The sequence below is a fragment of the Puntigrus tetrazona genome, chromosome 3 (genome assembly GCF_018831695.1).
Source record: "Puntigrus tetrazona isolate hp1 chromosome 3, ASM1883169v1, whole genome shotgun sequence".
Lineage (NCBI taxonomy): Eukaryota > Metazoa > Chordata > Actinopteri > Cypriniformes > Cyprinidae > Puntigrus > Puntigrus tetrazona.
The window spans coordinates 8392119-8413897 of record NC_056701.1 but is presented as its reverse complement, the minus strand read 5'-3'; the positions used below and the strand labels follow the sequence as shown (position 1 = coordinate 8413897).

General features: G+C 43.5%; 1 pseudogene; it reads left to right on the top strand.

Moving 5' to 3' along the window:
* The first annotated feature begins 15126 nt into the window (after positions 1-15126).
* LOC122333063 lies at positions 15127-16931 on the top strand (annotated as a pseudogene).
* The last annotated feature ends 4848 nt before the right edge of the window (positions 16932-21779 follow it).

Below are 21779 nucleotides of genomic sequence, written 5' to 3'. Positions count from 1 at the left end.
CCAAGAAAAGTGTCTGTTCTGCAGCTCAGAGAACCTTATCTCGGTGTGGAGTGGGATTGGACCACAGTGCCCCGCATGTCATCTGCTGGATCGAGTCAATCCTCACTGCAGCTGTGAGAGTCACTCAGTGTCAAGCTGTTTTAGAGACTGCTGGGTCTTATGGCAGCTAGGTCCAGCGTACACGAGACCCCTACAGCGGAACTTCAGGAACTAAAGGTATTTTCTTGCACGATCAAAGCGTCACGTAGAGCTGTACATGCTTTAGACACATGGAGGAAACCTTACAGGGAACCCTAGAGGGAATCTTACATCAGGTGCTGGGAGCCTCACTGCTTGGGGAGCGGTCCTAAGTGAGCGGTCCTGAGTGAGCGGTCCTGAGTGAGCGGTCTGTGGAGCGGTCCTGAGTGAGCGGTCCTGAGTGAGCGGTCCTGAGTGAGCAGTCCTGAGTGAGCGGTCTGTGGAGCAGTCCTGAGTGAGCGGTCCTGAATGAGGGGTCCTGAGTGAGGGGTCCTGAGTGAGCGTTCCTGAGTGAGTGGTCCTGAGTAAGCGGTCCTGAGTGAGCCCAGAGGGGCCTCCCGATCGTCCGATGCCCACTCCTAGAAAGTGTCCTCTAGAGCCTGCTTCTCCAGAGAGTCATCCTGTTCCTCCGCCCTAAGGGGAAGAGTTTAGCCCAGATAGCCTGGAGGCTCACAGATACCTGCCTCCTCCACCGCTGTGGTCTCAGCCCATCATCCGTATGATACGAGCCCCTCCAGAGTCTCCGGGGCTGGAGAATCCCTCACCTTCACCTCAGCCTCCGAGGCCTTGACTTCGCCTCAGCCCGATGACCTTCATGGTCCCCCACCGATCCACCAGCTTCACCGGCCCCTCGTCTGTCTGGCTCTGACCTGGTCAGGTGTCGACCCGCAATCATCTCAGGACTCCACAGAATAGGGGCCCTTTAAATGTGATGGATGCCTTTCATGACTTAACTGAAGATGAAGGCTCTTTCTTGCATGAGTCTTTTATGATAAAGTGATATAGAGGTATAGAGGTTTGTTATGTTAAAAAGGTTTACAGTAGTTTTAACAACTAGCCTTTTAATTATTTTTAATATGAACTGCATGTAGTGCATACCACATTTCTGTGCCACTGACTTTTGATGACAAAGAAATAGTGCATGACAAAACACATTGCACTACTTCATAAGATTGCTTCACTACTAGACTTTTGCTCAAAGTAGTGGAATTAAAGAACAAACAACTCTTTTTAGTGATTCGAAAGCTTATGACACAAGTAGTGTTTTCTCAAAGGAAGGGCTTGAATAAACCTTCTTTTCTAAACATACACTTGAGCACATGTACTTTAGAATATGTTCTTTAGTACTTCCTCGTAAAGATGAGCAGCTCGTATGTGCTAAACATAGCTAGAGATTCTTACAGATCAGTTCTTACCTCGATTCTCTCTGAGAAACACTTAATAATGATACCGTCATTAACATACTGTTTCATGTTTTTGAACAACGGATCATTTTGTCTCAGGAGAACCCAGACACATGACGTTATCGTAACGGTTCAGGCTAACGGTTAAGTTCCTCTTCAGGAACTCGAGCTGCGTCACAAACGCTTCGGGAACGCCTTCAGCGTGAGCCGCTCTGAACCACGTGTGAAATCTGTCCAATGGAGGGGAGCGACGTCATGGACGAGATGACGTCACCGACCAGGAAGTATAAAGTCACGCTCTGCGAAGCCGGCGCCAGCTTTCTGCTGTTCAGTAAGCGCTCTTTGTGAATTGTCTGTCTATATATTGTTTGTCTGTCCAGTTTAAATATATTATTTCAACTGTTAGACATGGCTGAGGGGCTTAAAAGAAAGTCTAAGAAAAGACACATCAATCAATCAATCAATCATTTTTATTTATATAGCGCTTTTAACAACACAGGTTGCATCAAAGCACTGTACAGTATAATGACAGGGATGTATAATGACGAGAGTGACCAATTTCTTATTAAATGCAGAGACGGTCTCTGTAGTCAATTCAACGATAGTCACTAGAAGTTAAGTGTCCCCAACCAAGCAAGCCAGAGGCGACAGCGGCAAGGAAACAAAACCCCATGCATACAGAATGGAGAAAAAAAAACCTTGGGAGAAACCAGACTCAGTTGGGGTCAGTTCTCCTCTGACCGGACGCCCAGCACTTAACTTCCAGTTCAATTTTAGCGCGCAGCTGTGTCAGGTAGTGTAAATGACTTAGTGTGTGCGTGTGTGTGTGTGTGTGTGTGTGTGCATCAGGATCTGGTGATTGGTCCACGGGGCGCATCTAGGTGTTCTGGTCTCTGATGAACATAATCTCTGGGTGCTGATCCACCATCTAGTCTGGATACAAACTGAAAACAGATTGAGAAAGAGACAGGACTAATATTAGCGTAGATGCCATTCTTTTTACAATGTCACAAGTACATCGTATTGTAGGAGTAGTGTTCCCGGTTCCAGCAAATCTAAGTAATGCAGCCTAAAAATCCTTTAACGGATTTGAATAATAAAAGGCGTGTTGGTGTGTTATGTGTAGGCTAAGTTAAAAAGATGTGTCTTTAATCTAGATTTAAACTGGCAGAGTGTGTCTGCTTCCTGAACAGAGTTAGGGAGATTGTTCCAGAGTTTAGGTGCTAGATAGGAAAATGATCTGCCGCCCGCAGTTGATTTTGATATTCTAGGTATTATCAAATGGCCAGAGTTTTGAGAACGCAGCGGACGTGCAGGACTATAATGTGATAAGAGCTCGCTCAAGTATTGAGGAGCTAAACCATTCAGGGCTTTATAGGTAATTAATAAGATTTTAAAATCTATCTGATGTTTAATAGGGAGCCAGTGCAGTGTTGACAGAACCGGGCTAATATGATCATACTTCCTAGTTCTAGTAAGGACTCTGGCTGCTGCGTTTTGGACTAGCTGAAGTTTGTTTATTAAGCGTGCAGAACAACCACCCAATAAAGCGTTGCAATAATCTAACCTTGAGGTCATAAACGCATGAATTAATATTTCTGCATTAGAGGTTGAAAGCATAGGTCGTAATTTAGATATATTTTTAAGATGGAAAAACGCAGTTTTACAGATGCTAGAAACATGATTTTCAAAGGAAAGATTGCGGTCAAACAGCACACCTAGGTTCCTAACTGATGATGAAGAATTAACAGAGCAGCCATCAAGTGATAGGCTGTGTTCTAGATTATTATATGTGGGGTTTTTAGGTCCAATTGTTGTCCCGCCGCGTTTCAAGTGGTGTGCTGATCCCTGCCCTCACTATATCACGGGTGGGGACACACACAGCTTGTGCGTGGCGTGCCTGGGAGCGGAGCACGCTGCATCAGCCCTCGAGGGGATTGATTGCCCGCATTGTTTGCAGCTACCGCTGCGAACACTCCGCTCCCGGAGGGCTCTCTTTGAGGAGGGAGCCTTCACCAGTGTTCCCAGGGATTCGGGACCCGCTGCCGCCGAGGCGGAGCGAACGCATCTTTGGGGATCTGGCGGAGGAGATGGAGACGGGCTCGTCCTTTTCTCTGTCAGAATACGCCAGATCAGGCGCTCGATCCTGTGTATCGCGAAGCCCGAACCTCGGCTTCTTCAGCCACAGGGGAGACGTCCACCTGTGCTCGCTCTTCCTCCGAGGAGGTCGATGTTGACGCGGTGGACGATGCGCCACTGCACACGCCCCAGTATGAGGAGCTTTTAGAGGTGTTAACTCGTGCGGTAGCTAAGTTAAACATTGATTGGCCTGACGAGCAATACGCTGAGCCTCAGAGATCTAGATTAGATGAAAGATTTCTGAGAGCAAAACAGCCACCTCTAAAAAGGGAGCCTTCTGTTTTTCCCAGGCCTCCACAGTGAGCTGGCGAGGTCCTGGGCAAGGCCGTACTCCACTCGTGTTTTCTCCCCCACTGCTGTTGATCATTTTGGCAATGTGGCGGGAGTCTGGCTGGGTCTTGCCTGCACACTATGGCGGTGTTGCAGGCATATCAAGCCAACCTGCTGAAAGAGGTCGACGAGGGAGAGGGGGTCAAGTCCGATGATATTGCAGAACTGCGTCGGACCGCTGACCTCTGCCTCCTTGCCACAAAAGGAGACCACCCGTGCTGTGGGACGGTCTATGGCATCCCTTGTGGCCGCGGAGAGGCATCTCTGGCTGACCCTATCCGACGTGAAAGAGAGGGACAGGGTCTGCCTATTGGACGCCCCCCTGCAGCCTTCTGGCCTGTTCGGCAACTCTGTCAACGAGGTCGTCGACAGGTACCAGGAGGCTCATAAACAGGGGGCGGTGTTCAAAAGTATCCTCCCGCTTCGATCTCAGGGGGCATCGGGACGAGAGATGCCCTCACCGCGTGCCGGCTCCTCGTACAGGCGAAGGCAGAAACAGAGCGTCGCCTCTCGTTCCCCCCCTAAGAAACAGCAGGGGGCGAAGCAGCGCTCTGGGCCGGGGACTTCCGGGTCCAAAGATCTGAGGGTCTTTCTGGACAGGAAGATCTCGGCCAAGAAGCCCTGATGCTAGTGGCACAGGGCTTCTGAGGGCTGCCCCTCCTGGGGAGGATCAGGTTATGCATTCGGCACCCGTTCCTCCTCAGGGCCCTCAGGGAGTAACTCCGCTGTCTCTGCCCTCGTGCCAGAGCACAGAGCCTTCCAGCATGTCTCCCCAGCCGGATTCACCCGAGAGTGCGTCACGGCCGGGGAGCGCGGCACCCCTGCAGGGGTCCCGTTTACATCTAGCCCGGTGTCTGCCTGCCGGTCAGCCGCTTCAGGCCACCAAGTTACCTGTATCTCGCACTCCAGAGGTCAGCCTCGAGGGGCTGATTCCCTTAGTAGATTATTTAGCAGCGTGGAAACTTCTGCCAAATGTATCTCAATGGGTCATGCAAACGATAGAGAAAGGCTATCGAATTCAGTTCGGTTTTCCAACCACCGACATTCAGGGGAGTCACACCGACAGTTGTCGGCCCCCAGCAGGCTCTGGTGATGGAACAGGAAGTAGAATCCCTGCTTAGGAAGCAGGCCATCGAGATGGTCCCTCCTCATGCTGTGTAATCTGGGTTTCACAGCCGCTATTTCATTGTTCCGAAGAAGGATGGGGGGTTGCGTCCCATCATAGATCTGAGTATACTCAATTATATCGTTGATTGGTTGATATTAGCTCGATCAGAGCAGATGGCAGTTCAACATCGAGATGTTGTTCTGTCTCACATGGGGAAGTTGGGTTTGAGACTGAACGCCAAGAGGAGTGTATTGCGTCCCGATCAGAGGGCCATATACCCAGGCGTGGTGTGGGATTCGACCACGATGCGGGCACAATTGTCTCCTGCTCGTGTGCAGTCGATCCTCACGTCAGTCGAGAGAGTTAGGGAAGGCCAGTCAATCACTGTCAAGCAGTATCAGAGACTGCGGGGGCTGATGGCAGCTGCGTCCAACGTGATACCTTTTGACCTGCTGTACATGAGACCCCTACAGTGGCGACTCAGGACCAAGGGGTTTTCCCTGAGGGGAAACCCACTTCGCAAAATCAAGCGTCATGTCGTGCCTTAGACTTCTGGAGGAAACCTTGGTTCCTGAATCAGGGCCCAGTGTTAGGAGCTCTTTGTCGCTGCATCTCGCTTGCGACGGATGCATTCCTAACCGGTTGGGGCGCAGTGCTGAACGGGCGCCCGGCCCACGGTCTGTGGCTGTCACCACCAGGGGTGGTATATCACTCAGCTAGGGATGTTAGCTGTATTTCGTGCTCTGAAGCACTTTTGTAGCACCATTCTGGCCGGGCCAAGTAGGGTTTGCGGACCTGATCAGCCTAGTATACGGTCAGCCGGGGGAGCCCCCCCTAAGGCCGGATCTATTCTCTCAGGCGGGGGGAACAATAGTTCACCCTCTCCCGGAGTTATCGAAGCTGTGGGTGTGGCCCCTGAGGGGGCACAACTCATAGCTTCTGGTCTTTCAGCTGAGGTTGTTGAGACCTTCCTCCAATCCAGAGCTCCCTTTACGAGGAGCGTGTATGCCAGGAGGTGGAAAATGTTCACTTCCTGGTGTGGAGACCACCACTTAAACTCAGTTAACTGCCCAGTAGGCTCAGTGCTGGAGTTCCTTCAGGCGACATTCTCCACCGGGTTAACCACTCCACCCTAAAGTTCTATGTGTCAGTCATATCTGCATATCATGACCCTATTGGTGGCCACTCAGTGGGCAGACACCCATTAGTTACACGATTCCTCTACGATGTGCTGAGGCTGAGACCTCCAGTGCGGACCAGAGTTCCCCCCTGGGATTTGGTTGTGGTGTTAGAGGCTCTGTATAAGGCACCCTTCGAGCCCTTCGAAGAGGTTCCCTTACCTGTCTTATCCTATAAGACAGCATTTCTCCTCGCCATCACCTCTATTTGGAGGGTGGGAGATCTGCAGGCCCTCTCCGTGGCCCCTACTCACTTGAACTTTGCCCCAGGCATGGCCAAGGCTTTTGCATACCCACAAGTGGGTTATACACCTAAAGTGCCCTCTGTTACACCGCAACTAATCGTACTGTAGGCCTTCTGTCCTCCCCCCTTCCAGACCAGCTAAAGTCCAACTGCAAATGGGTCCAGTGCGAGTACTGGACATGTAAGTGCAGAACTGCGTCTCTGCGAAGGTCAGGCCAGTTACTTATTGTTTTGGTCCGACGGATAGGGGTTGTGCTGCTACGAAGCAAACTATCAGCAGGTGGATAGTCGAGGCTATCCACATGGCCTATGAGGCCTCTGCACTCCCGTGCCCTCTTATCTTAGCACTGTGCCCCTCGGGGACATTTGCAAAGCTGCGGGGTGGTCCACGCCCTCCAATTTTGCCCTTTGAGGACCCTTTTTCAGGCAGGGCCTTGGAATTATGGCGGCGTGGGCATCTTGTTCCCAAAGCGTTTGTGACGCAGCTCGAGTTCCTGAAGAGGAACGTCTCAGGTTACAACTGTAACCATGGTTCCTCTAGGGAATGAGACGCTGTGTCCCGATGCCATACTTCCCGCACCCCTGTCCGGCGCTTACTTCACTACAGAGGCTGGCGCCGGCTTCGCAGAGTGTGACTTTATACTTCCTGGTCGGTGACGTCATCTCGTCCATGACGTCGCTCCCCTCCTTTGGACAGATTTCACACGTGGTTCAGAGCGGCTCACGCTGAAGGCATTCCCGAAGCGTTTGTGACGCAGCGTCTCGTTCCCTAGAGGAACCATGGTTACAGTTGTAACCTGAGATGTTAATGTTTTTAATAGCATCATCATTGTATTCTCAGTGATCAAATAGCCATGAACACACTTTTAGTACCAAAAAACCTGTCTCTATGCAGAGAAATAAACATGAGATGAAACCAGGAGATGGCAGCAGAGGATCCTCGTTGTCTGCAGCTTCCTAGTTTTTACACGTATTATAAAACGAATATGATGTCAAATTGTAGTACTTTAGCACACTGACGTGTCGATCATAATGACGTTAGTTTAACGTTAGGAGTGATTCGGGGGTCCTGAGCCAATTCCAGGTGTCTTCTTTTATGCCTCTCAGTTTATTTATCACTTCACAATCAGTAATTAATCAACCTGATGCTGTTCTAAGGCCTATGAGGCTGCCTTTCTTTGGATCACAAAAGACTTTAAAAATGTTTGCACTTTTAATAAACAGTGAACTGGTTTAGTCCGGGTTACTTGTGTTCACGTGACAATAATATACAATTATTGTGAAGTACATAGAATTATTATAATTGAAGAACATATTGGATCTTACAGATGTATTTTATTTATTAAAATCGATCATTATTATATGACACCAATCAATCATTTTTATTTCTATAGTTCTTTTATCAACACAGGTTATATCAAAGCACTGTACAGTATAAAGTAGAAGAATACAATGACAGGGATGTATAATGAAGAGAGTGAACAGTTTGTTATTAAATGAAGAGACGGTCTCTGGAATCAAACGATAATCTCAGAGGACGTGCAGGACTATAATGTGATAAGAGTTCAAGTATTGAGAAGATAAACCATTCAGGGCTTTATAGGTAATTAATAAGATTTTAAAACCAGAACCAGACCAAACATCCAGAAGTCAAAAGACGTCACCTGTATCTGTATAGAGCTTTATACCGTACTCTTGTTTTAAAGAAATTAAACAGTAATCGTCAAAATATTGCAGTAAAATAAAATAGAATAAAATATTTGAATAATGCAAACCAAATGTAATTATGCTAAAAAGGAGTGTATTTATTCTAAGAGCACAAGTAGAACAATCTGCTCTGCGACAAACAGCACTGAATAAATCATTCATCAAATAAACTTGATTTGATACTGTTCAGCGCTTTACAATCTGTATCGTTAAAAGTGCTATAAAAAATAAAAGTAATTTACGCTCAGTATTATTGCATCTTGTTAGTATTAATACACTACAGTACTGAAATATCTACTGTTTACACACCTATCACAGAAAATGCTGCTATTTTAGTGTAAACAGAAAGTATCATTATTTGCATATTTAGCGTAACTGGAATATATCACTTTTTAAATATATAGTACAACTGATGTACTATATATAGCATATAGTACCAGGTAGTAAGCAGTAAGCTAGTATACCATTCTGAGCACAGGCATTATCCAAATGTGCAAGACCAAGCAAGAAAAACAAAAACCAGGCAGAGACCGAGACACAAGGGGAAAACAAGGCTAGGCTAGGCTAGGCCACAGGGAAACTGCTTCATAGAGTGGCTAGACAACATTCAGCGGTTAGATCAGTAACTAAGCAGACTTTAAATAGATGAGTAACAAGGGGGCGGAGCTAATCCATTACCATGGGAACTAACAAGGGAACAAAGAAACATCTTTTAGAGGAGCTCAGTGCAAACAGAGAGGACTTCCAGGGGCGGAAATAAACAGATACATCTAAATATTAGTACATCAGAAGATAAGGGACAAATAAAAAGATGTGGCAAAAACAACAGAACAAAGAATATAAATTAAGATCTGCTTAAATAATAATCTGTTTGTAGGTACAGAACAGAGGAGAAGGTTACGAGGATAAGCAGTGATTAGAAAGAATGTAATGGAAAGTATGAATATTGTCAGAAGTATGATTCAGAGACAGATGCTTTAAACAACGAGAGCAAAACATCACTGATATTCTCCACGAATCCGCAGATGATATGGCTTGGGATGTCCTTGTACAGTATTAGGAACAATTAGACTAATACATAGAATTTTATAAATAATACATTTATTTTATTTCATTTTCTGTTTGTTGAGTGTATAACAGTACTCAGATCAGTAGAGGGCGGTCATGAGACAGAAGAAGAAGTATGAAACAAAAGAAGAACACACACACACACACACACACACACACACACACAGAGAGAGACACACACACACACACACACACACACACACACACACACACAGATCATCTCTATGAGTAATAAGTTTCATTTTTCTTCACGACTTGGAGTTATACGAACAAAACATCTTTATTTCAGCTTTGTCTTTCAGAAAAAAAAGTTGTCGGGGAGCAGAGACGCTATTCAGGTGAGTTTAGAAGATCAGTAGTAATAGTTCTCTTATTTTCTATAATTCTCTCTCTATATATTTATATGAAAAGCACCGTCTCTCTCGGTTTTTAAAACAACAACAAAAACATCACTAAGACAGAGAAAGTGAAAGTGAAAGTTTCTAGATGAGAAACTAAAGGCTTCAGATGACTGATGAGAAAACACGGATGAGCTCCTGGTTTTAGGATGGGCTGTAATAAAGACAAGCCTTCATCAGTCAAACATAACTAATGTCACCTTGACTGAAGTCGTTTATTAATCGCATCTTCTTTCGTGTTCCAAAAAAGTCAGTCTCACAAGTTTGGACTGACATGACGCCAGTAAATGATGCATTTTAACTTTCAGATGAACTTCTGGTTTGACCTCGGATCTAAATATTTGCCTTTTATGATTATCATTCAGCAGAAACCGTGATGCGTTCTGATGGTGTGCTGCTCCTCACACTGCTCTGGACCTTCACCGCTGTCTGTCAAGACTTCTATGATCAGGATTATTCTGACTATTGTAAGGGAATACTTTCTTCTCAGACTCTTGTGGTAGACGAAGTGCTTTGTGTTGGGAGTCAGTTTCCTTAAATGATGCTAATGCTGCAGAAGGGTTTTCTGTTGAATGACGGATGACGGTGTAAGCTGTGAAGATGTGACTGGATCTGTGGGAAAGAAGTCTCTCTCACCTGCAGCATCTCTCTGCCGGATCTCTTCCACTGCTGCATTATGTTTTTTAAATACCACGAGGTCTACGCAGGCTCAGTGATCTGTAAGGATTGGTTTCCTCAGCACTCCTGTGAGCAGAGAAGCAGCTTCACGTGTAGATACACCCCGACTAGAGCGACTTCTTTCTGCAAACGTCATGTGGAGCCAGAAGTTCACAATTCACTGTGAACATAGAAGGTTTATATTACTGCTGTCTAGAATGAAATTAGTGCCTGTTACTCTATTTATTTTCTACTGACAGAGGATTAAAATCTGTTAACAGAGCCCTCGCGGATGGGTGACGCTGAGACTCCCAGCAAGACAGGTACTGTATTCTATTAGAGTTAAAGACTACTGAACACAAAATGTATGACAATATAGCTGTCAAAAATATTGCTGTTTTGATGCTTAAAATAATGATTGGTAATCGTTTGCTGGTGTCAAGCGGCAGAAATAAAAAACTACAGAGAATAAACAGCATGCTTAAAGCTCCAGGAAACTAGTATTAGTAATGACAGATCAACTTATTCTGATGTCTGAATGTTATATGAACACATTCTACAAATTCTAAGCGTAGCAGAAGTATATTGTGAATAAAGTCCAGCAGGATCATTTCAGCTAACTGTGCTATCAATAATCAGGACCAGTTCTCGTTGAGATCATCGTCTTCACTGGTGTGAGCTGCCTCGTCTTCATCATCTTCATCATCATCGTTATCGTAGGTTGTTTGAAGTGCTTCAAAAAGCGCTCTGGATTACGGAGGAGAAGTGACGGAGGTGCTCGAGAAGAACAAACAGTCATGACCACTAATCTTTAGGGCCGAACACGGCCGGGTGATGCAAGTTTACTGAAACTGATGAACTGTAAAACCAGCCAATGTTTGGCTATGTAAAGATGATCTGATAATTCAGTCCTCGTTTGGTCCACTACTTCAGTGTATTACTACCACTAGTCTTTACTGGACTACTTCAAAGTATTATGCAATAATCATTTTGAGTATCATATAACATCTTGTCATGCATGCCTTTTTAAGCTCATGTCATAATTGTATTTATTCACAAATTTTATATGGAATTATTAGTGTTATGAGAAGTCTAAATATGACCTGAAATCTCTTTTTATGATGGTTTTCCGAAGATGAAAGTCTGTTCTGGACTGAAGGAGGTATTATGTGTCTAGAAAGAGCACTTACAATGACTTACAAAGATACACAGCAACAATGTGTGTATTCATTCTATAGAAAAATGACTTTTTGTTCTCTTGTTTCTCATTTTTGTCTTGATGATATCCCATAATTTGTTTATGGGGTTCAGGTCTTCTGGCCAGTCGAGCACACCAACACCATGGTCATTTAACCAACTTGGGCAGGAGCCAAACCCTGCTGGAAAAATTAAATCAGCATCTTCAAAAAGCTGGTCATCAGAAAGAAGCATGAAGTGCTCCACAATTTCTTGTTAAATGGGTTTCAAAAAACACAATGGCCTCATTCTTAGTGGTCTCAGATTCTTGAATTGGTTTTGCTCGACAATCCTCATAAGGCTGCGGTTCTCTTGCTTGGTTGAGCATCTGGTTTCTGGTTGAGTTTCCTTCTGCTCAACTTTCTGTTAACATGCTTGGATACAGCACTCTGTGAACAGACGGCTTCTTTGACAATGAATGTTGTGAAGGGTGTCAATATGTCACGGGGTGGTTTAGCAGGAAGGAGCACTCGACGAGATTAAATAAACTTAAACAGTTTTAATCTTCTTCAAATCTTCGGACAAAATAAAAACATACAAGTAGGCAGCCAGACAGGCAGAACATAAACCACCTCGACGATACAAACACAGGACTTAAATACACAAGGAAATCACTAAATTAACTAGACACAGGTGAGGACAATGACACAATTAACACGAACACCGAGCACACGACACAAGACAAAAACAACAACAAAGGATCCAAAGACGTGACACAAGGATTGAGAAGAATAGTGAACCAAACTGAGAGACCTTTGCAGGTGTTGCAGTGATTAGCTGATTGGCATGTCACCGTGTTGTCATTTGTTGAGATTGGTGGGTTTTTGTTACATATGAGCCAAAATCATAATTAAAAAAAAAGAATTAAATAACTAGTGTGTCTGCACTGAATTTATTTAACACGCAAGTTTCACAATTTGAGTTGATTTACTGAAATTCTGATTTATTGCGCTGCAGCTGTACACAGAAGAGGTCATAATAAGAGATTGTCCGTGTCTCAGTCTCTCTGCTGTAGTTCACTGTCTGAAGGGGGTTTAGTGGATAGTACGTCTTGTTAATTCTGACAGTAAGTGATTGCAAATTATTTGTTTGGTTTAAATACATCTGAAATGCTTGCAAAAAAACATGTAACTTAGTTACAATTAAATTTGTTAAATTTTGTTCAGGAAGGAAACACTTTATAAAATTGCAAAAAATAATTGCAAAATAAAACCAACCCTGCTGATATCTATATTAAACCACTGTTGTGAAACAATTTGATTGGATTATGGTTTTGATTAAGCATCACAATGCATCTTTTCCTCTAATTAATAAATTACCATAGCAAATGAATAATCTACTGCATGGTGGCCGAGAAGTGAAAAACAAATCACAAATCTGAACACAAAATACATTTTTAACGCAAATCCCTGAATCAAAATAACAATTCAGAAAACACAACAACAAGTTAAAAAAAACATGATGACAAAACCAGAAGATGAAGACTGACTGGACCAAACACGTGCCAATCAAAGTGAGCAGGAACTGTGTGTGCGTGAACACCTGAGGATTCAGGCTCTTTTCCATGAATCAACGTGAGAAACACAGTAATAACAGAGAGGTTGTGCAGAAATACAGGGTGTATGTTAAACCTATGCGTGTCGTTTGTTTGATGCAAGAACTTAACCCACGATGGACAGGACAGAAGACACGTCACTGATGGGGACACTTGTGTTCAACGCTTGGTGTTGTATCTATGAGACCCAACTGACTGTGGAACACTAAATGGAAACAGAAATCCTCTTGCAGGTATAGATCAAGACACTTTGAGGTTATAGAAGATAAGTTGAGGCTGACAATGACTAAAACATCCAGGAACATGTCGAATTTGCAGTGAAACACAATCCATGTAACTGGGAGGAAGCATTACGACTGTTCCTCAGATTGAAGGAAACGGCAGGCCTTTGATCACAAGTGCTGGAAAGATGACAAACCACTGAGTGAAACCTCAGAAGAACTTGTTTAAAAAGTAAACACCGCAATACACAACGTATAACATTGTGGCATTGCAGGAAAGATGAACTGAGAATATGGATGTCAAGTTTGCTTAAATCTTCTGGATACTAAAAGCCATCTGTCTGAAGAAGACCGTATGATTGGTCACTTGAGTGTATTTCTAATCACTATGTTCAGAATTCTATAACAAAGCCAAAGAATTTTCTTGACCGGAACACAAAGTGTTTGTTCTTATTTATCGACGTACTACCAGGTTCAGAGCACACGTGTATTATTTATTACCTGTATTATTCTTTTGGAAGATAGATAAACTGTCAAATATATGATGTAAATTACATTAAAAAAAAAACTAAATGTCTCTGGTAATCACAGCGATTGAAGCTGAACTTACTGCTGGTTTTGTCTCCAATAAAGACACGTCAGATTTCCTCCAAGAATAAAACGCAGGTCAGGTCAGTGATGTAAGGAGCGAAATCATAAACCTGTAATAAGACCGATCTGAGAAGGGATATCCAAAGGAACAAAAGGACTTCAAAAAGAGAGTAAACAACACCTGATGCTTTTATGACACCCTCCTCACCTCTGCTCTTCCTGCTTCTCCTCCTTCTGCCCAGAAGACTTGGTTTAAAGTTCATTGAGAATAAGGCATTATATGTCATGTGTCTTATGAACCTAATGTTCTTCACTCTCATGTTTGGTCTCATTTGAAAGGTCTCAGTGCGATTGGTAAATTGGTCTCAATTTCACAGTAATCACTTATATTATGAAGAAGATTAAGAACTTGGTAGAACTGTGTTCTGTTGAGAAGGAGGTGTGTCCTCCTTTTGAGTCTCTGAACGTGTTCCAGCCAGGTGTGAGCACGGGAACCTAAACACCAAAAGGTTTTTACAGCTACATTTGGGATCTCTTTGTCTGGTCTGAGTATATAAGGAAAGTGACAAAACACAACAAGGAGTGATTCTGTAGCCAGATCGGCCCGTAGTGTGGTGTGTGTCCTTATACCCCACACTATGTACTTTTTAAAGACCAGGTATACTGACCTTTTAAGTTTGTTTTATTTTGTTTTGTGTTATTTTTGTACTGCTGATCAGTTGTGCAAATGTTTATCAATTATACCAATTTGGAACCTATTCTTGCCTGGCAAAATAAACATTAATCTTGGTTAAACTTATTATATTATCTGAAATAACTTTTCTAGTAGGTTAGTGACTTCTGAGGTGTTCCTCATTGTTGGCGTGCTAGAGTGAGTCAGATCCACGATCGATGGATGGAGGCGTCTTGAGATCTTGACTTCTGGCCACCAAACTACATTAAATATCAAAATATCATATAAAAACCCTTAAATCAACTTTTGGCCATACATGTCACTGAAACTTTCTACTTAATGCACTTTAATTGTCAGAAATTAGTGCTGAAATACAACTAAAGATTAGCTTTATGGAATACCAAGGCTGCTGGAACGAGAAATAAATAAAGAAATGTACAAACAAATATTATTCAATTAATATATAAATAAATATGCAAAGAAAAGTTAAATGTGTATAATTTCGTTTTATGTATTTATTTCCACTTTCAAATGTATCTGTTTATTTGATTCTAGCTCTATTTCCTTTCCGTTATTAAGCAGACGATCGCTCCGGGATCGATTGCTCCGGTCTGCTCGGCTCGCGCTGTCTGTCGTGATGGCGGCCGTGACCTGTCGCGCGCTGCTGAAGGAGATCCGCGTCGCCAAGGGCTCCGGTTACAGAAACACTCCGCTGTATAAATATGTGCTGGAGCAGTTCAGAAAGAACCAGGTAACGGAACCGACACCGGCTCGCCGCGTGAACCGAGCGGACCGAACGGTCAGAAACTCTGCTCTGGGGTTCACTGAAATAATTTCATTATGAAACACAGAAACAGCGACTCGCTAAACTTAGATCAAACGCACTTTGAACGCGTGACGTATAACGTGTCTTATCTGATGAAGAACGTGCTGTTTTGTTGAGACGCGGCCCGGGGTTGCCAGGTGCTCGGGTTTCCCGGGTAACGTGATAATCCGTGTTGCCAGATCATTCCCAGTTCGGCCACTCACCTGCATCTCAGAGACGTCTGCGTTCATTTGAGAGATTTCTCCCGCTGTTTGTTTCTGCAGTCTATCTATAGGACGACTCTGTCAGGTCGACGGGGATTGGTTTCTTTAAGGTGTTTTTAAGTGTATTCCAGACCGACAGCAGATGTTTTCCAGATCGACCGATCTCTAACAGACCTCTCGCAGACGTGCGACGTTCTGACGTCATCACTGCGCGACGGCGTCATTATCACAGAATCGTCACCGCATCAAATCTTAGTGAAAAAAGAAACTATGTATAAAAAAACGCATAGACGTGTAAAATAAATGCATCATATAATATTCAAATATAAATAACTGTTTGAATTATTGAAGACTGTTTCATTAGCTAAACTAGTTTCTGAACAGTTAGTTAAGCAGTGTTTTATTAGTTAACTCTTAACACGCCGTCATCAAGCTCACATTTGATCCGTGCTTTTAACCATTTCATGCTTGTTTTAGGTTCCACACATTTAATAATTACTAGCAAAACCAAAAAAACATTTATTGTTTAAATACACGCCGATGTTTATAGAAACGGTAATAATGACCCTTCTGAGTATAATCTGATTTTGTGTTTTATTGAGCGTATGTTTGTGTAGGGGACTATAAAGTTTACTTTCTGGGTGAGTTTTGAGCAGCAAACTGTGTGTGTTTTGTTGTGAAGTGTAAAGACCTGGCAACCCTGACCCTGAAGAGAAACACAAGCTTGATTTACTGTGTTTTTCCACCTGAAGCTTTACCAGTGAGTCAGTGTGAGCCTGACACCGGACCTGTGTGTGTGTGTGTGTGTGTGTGTGTGTGTGTGTGTGTGTCTCTCTCTCTCTGTTGTGTGTGTGTGTGTGTGTGTGTGTGTGTGTGTGTGTGTGTGTGTGTGTGTGTTTCAGGTGACGGGCGCTCAGCTGTGTCGTGCGCGGGCCGAGGCTCTTCACGCGGCGAGCTCGTACCTGTGTCTGCTGGAGAGCACACGTCTGCACCGGCGTCTGCACCAGCTCTATCACGGCCGCGGGGAGCGAGGGCCCGAGGAGGTGGCGGGACTCGTGGGGCTCCGGCTCCGACGCAGCCCGGCGGCAAGGGCTGGGAGACCTGACCTGCGCTGCGTGTGTGTGTGTGTGTGTGATGAACCTCCACACACCGGACTGATGTGTTATGTTTTTGCATTTATTCGTAAAAACTGCTCAGTATTATTCTAGTTTAAATCATCTCTTCATGTTAAAGTGTGATTGATTTCTGTATTTTCAGCATCATTCAGAGGATCTTCTGGATTCAGAATAATACACTGATTTATTGAACAACAAACCTTTCTGATTCTTAAAGAAAATAAAAATGAAAACTTCTGAGTTGATCTAAAGTGATTTAAAGAGTTTCTTCTTGTTCTGATCTTTCTGTGATGTGATGAATCTCAGGAGATACCTTCATGTCTCAACAACTCATTATTATTTGCAGATCTAGTCGGATGTTTTACTTCTGTTTAATATTTGCAAAATATATTTTAATAATGTAGAAGTAACTGCTGAATCACAGACTCATTTTATATAGTTCCACTTCCTCTTATTAAGATGTATATAAATGTATGGTTTGAGGACACTTCTATACAGGCTCTATTTCTGTGCTTTAATTTAGCAGGAAATACTCATTATTTAAGAAGAAACACTGAACATGAACTAAAAAGTGCTTCTAACAAACAGCTAGTTCCTTTCGAAGTACAAGTCAAACCTTTCTTACACAATATACACTGAAAATACAATAAAAGCATTCTTTTTAAAATATATGATTAATATATAATGAATATAGACACAATATACAGTGATACGCCAAAGTTTGTGCACCCCTGTAAAATTTTCATGATTTTCTTTCTTTATAAATCATTAGTGTCTGGACAAGAAGTTTCAGTTTAATATCATACAGGAGACAAACAGTGATATCTGAGAAGGAAATAAACCTGATATGATTTATGGAAAGTGTGCAAGAATTATTTAAACTAAATTAGCCATGTGCGTATATTTAAGCTCCACAAAAGAAAAAACAACTCACTATTTTGTGCGTCCTCCTCTTTCTTTCAGAAGTAACAGCCTCTAGACGCTTCCAGTCAGAGTCTGGGTTCTGGAGCCTTCAGTAGGTGAGATGTTTCAGAGCATGGACAGCCTGCTTTAAAGCACTCTGGTTTTCAGTAATGTTCAGGTCTGGGGACTGAGACGGGTCCAGGGCGTTGTACATGTTCCTCTTCATGAAGGCCTCAGTAGATTCTGAGCAGTGTTTAGGGTCGTGGTCTTGTTGAAGGATCCAGCCTCAGCGTAGTCACTGATTCCTGGACATTGTTCTCCAGAGTCTGCTGATATTGAGAGGAATCCATGCGACCCTCAGCTTTGAGAAGCTTCCCGGTCCCTGCACTGACCTCTCAGCCCCAGCGTGATGAACCTCCACCCTGTCTTTCTGGAGCCAGTGTTTTTCGTGGAATGCTGTGTTGGTTTTCCTCCATGTGTAAAGCCCCTTGTTTTGCCCAAATAACTCTATTTTAGTTCCATCAGTCCACAGCACCTTATTCCAAAATAAAGCTGGCTTGTCCAAATGTGCTTTAGCATACCTAAACACCGTTTGTGGCGTGTGCAGAAGAAGGCTTGTTCTGCATCACTCGTCCATACAGCATCTCCTCGTGTAAAGAGCGCTGAACAGTTGTTTGACTCTGACTCTTCTCACCATCCTCGTCTTATCTGAGATTTTCCTTGGTCTTAACTAGAACTGTGCCTCTTGTCTTCTAATTCCTCACAATGTTCCTCACAGTTGAAACCGAGGCGTTCTGTATCCTTCCTCTAAACCGTGACGTTCAGCAATCATTGTTTTCTGGACCTCTGAGAGCTGTTTTAAGGCTCCCATGTTGCCACAGAGGAGAAACACTAACAATTGGCCTCCTTTAAATACTTTCTCATGATTGGACTCACCTGTGTGGAGGTCAAGGGTCACGGAGGTTACCAATTTTGAGTTTTAATAATTAGTGCTAAAGGTATTGAAATCAATAAAATGACAAGGGTGCCTAAATTTACGCACATGGCTAATTTAGTTTAAATAATTCTTGCACACTTTCCATAAATCATATCAGGTTTATTTCCCTTCTCAGATATCACTGTTTGTCTCCTGTATGATATTAAACTAAACGTCTTGTCCAGACACTAATGATTTATAAAGAAAATCATGAACATTTACAGGGGGTGCACAAACTTTGGCGTATCACTGTATATTGTATTATGTAGTAGCGCATAAGTTTATATATTAAATTATTTAAAATGTAATTTTGTAACATTCCTGCTACTATGATCTGATATATGATATAATATGATAAAATATGATATGATGATATTGGCTACTTATGGTGGCTTTAAAAGTGTATTTAAGTACAGTGTTTATATCATTAATAGCAATTTTTTCCACATCAAAATGTATCACTAATACTTGATGCTAAAAATATATTTACTATTGAATTGTGAATTTTGTGACATGGATATAATAAAATATTTAAACATGAATGAATAATCCAGTCACATTCTGTTCATACATGTATTTATATATCTTAATTCTGACAGTTCTGAGATTTAACCTGATTCCACAGAAAGATCTAGACTGAACCAGTGTGTGTGTGTGTGTGTGTGTGTGTGTGTGTGTGTGTGTGTGTGTGTGTGTGTGTGTGTGTGTGTGTGTGTGTGTGTGTGTGTGTGTGTGAGTGTGTGTGTGTGTGTGTGTGTGTAGAGTGTGTGAGTGTGTGTGTGTGTGTGTGTGTGTGTGTGTGTGTGAGTGTGTGAGTGTGTGAGTGTGTGTGTGTGTGTGAGTGTTAGTGTGTGTGTGTGTGTGTGTGAGTGTGTGTGTGTGTGTGTGTGTGTGTGTGTGTGTGTGTGTGTGTGTGTGTGTGTGTGTGTGTGTGTGTGTGTGTGTGTGTGTGTGTGTGTGTGTGTGTGTGTGTGTGTGTGTGAGTGTTAGTGTGTGTGTGTGTGTGTGAGTGTGTGTGTGTGTGTGTGTGTGTGTGTGTGTGTGTGTGTGTGTGTGTGTGTGAGTGTGTGTGTGTGTGTGTGTGTGTGTGTGTGTGAGTGTTAGTGTGTGTGTGTGTGTGTGTGTGTGTGTGTGTGTGTGTGTGTGTGTGAGTGTGTGAGTGTGTGTGTGTGTGTGTGTGTGAGTGTTAGTGTGTGTGTGTGTGTGTGTGTGTGAGTGTGTGTGTGTGTGTGTGAGTGTGAGTGTTAGTGTTAGTGTGTGTGTGTGTGTGTGTGTGTGTGAGAGGTGCTAATAATTGGACCTAAAAACCCCACATATAATAATCTAGAACACAGTCTATCACTTGATGGCTGCTCTATATATATCTAAATTACGACCTATGCTTTCATTCTCTAATGCAGAAATATTAATTCATGAGTTCATGACCTCGAGGTTAGATTATTGTAATGCTTTATTGGGTGTTTGTTCTGCACGCTTAATAAACAAACTTCAGCTAGTCCAAAACCCAGCAGCCAGAGTCCTTACTACATTACATTACATTTACATTTAGTCATTTAGCAGATGCCTTTATCCAAAGCGACGTACAAATGAGGTAGACATATAGAAGCAAATTAATATCAGCAAAAGGGCAGTAGTGCTTAACTGCTCTGAGTGGGGTCTTGTCTTACCTAACGCAGACACAAGGCTTTTTTTTTTTTTTTTTTTATTAAACAAGAAAAGGATAGGAAGGAGCAGGAGAAGAACAAGAGAGTGCTATCAATGTTGGGTCAAGTGCAAACGAAAAAGATGAGTTTTGAGTTGGTTTTTGAAGATTGCTAGTGACTCTGCTGCCCTAGTGGCGACAGGCAGATCGTTCCACCAGCGAGGAACAGACCAGGTGAAGGTGCGCAAGAGTGATTTTGCACCTTTTTGTGAAGGTACTGCAAGGCGCCTTTCGTTTGCAGGCGTAGGCACCTGGAGGAACATATGATTCAATTAGTGAGTGTAAGTGCACGAGGGGCGGAGCCTGTGATTGTCCTGTAGGCCAGCATCAGGGATTTGAATTTGATGCGGGCATCTATAGGAAGCCAGTGTAAACTAATGAAGAGGGGGTGTGGACGTGGGGCCTCCTTGGTTCGTTGAAGACCACCCTTGCCGCTGCATTCTGGACCATCTGAAGAGGTCTGGTTGTAGAGGCTGGGAGGCCAACAAGGAGGGCGTTGCAGTAATCCAGTCTACTCAGGACTAGTGCCTGGGACGAGGATCTGTGTAGCGTGTTCTGATAAGTGCGGTCTGATTTTCCTGATGTTGTACAGCACAAACCTACAAGATCGAGCAGTTTTTGAAATGTGCTCAGTGAAAGTTAGCTGGTCGTCAATGATCACTCCAAGGTTCCTAGCTGACCTAGACGAGGATACAGTAGCCGAGCCTAGCTGAAAAGATAGTTTGTGCTGTATGTTGGGATTGGCAGAAAAAACGAGGAGCTCTGTTGTTGTGAGGTTTAACTGCAGGTGATGATCCTTCATCCAGACTGAGATTACGCAGAAATACGTGCAGAAACAGTGGGATCGTCTGGTTGAAAGGAGAGATGGAGTTGAGTGTCGTCAGCGTAGCAGTGATATGAGAAGCCATGCTTCAGAATGACAGAACCCAGTGATGTCATGTAGATGAAAAAAAGCAGTGGCCCAAGTACTGAGCCCTGAGGCACTCCAGTAGTGAGGTGATGAGACTCTGAGACATCACCCCTCCATGATACCCTGAAAGACCTACCAGAGAGGTAGGACTCAAACCACCAAAGGGCTGTTCCAGAGACACCCATCTGCCTGAGGGTTGATAGGAGAATGTTATGGTTTACAGTGTCGAAAGCAGCAGACAGGTCCAACAGGATAAGCACTGAAGATTTTGATTGTGCTCTTGACCGTCTCAGTGCCTCAATGACCGATAGAAGTGCAGTTTCTGTGGAGTGGCCGCTTTTGAAACATGATTGGTTGCTGTCCAGGAGATTGTTTTGTGAGAGATGGGAGGAGATTTGGTTAAAGACAACACGCTCTAGTGTCTTAGCCATGAATGGGAGGAGAGACACAGGTCTGTAATTTTCAATGAGCTCAGGGTCAAGTGTGGGTTTTTAAGGAGAGGGCAGCACAGAGCCTCCTTAAAAGCTGAGGGAAATGTACCAGTGGAGATAGAGTTGTTGATAATGTGGGTGAGTGCAGGGAGGACGGATGGAGCGATAGCCTGAAAGATGTTAGTAG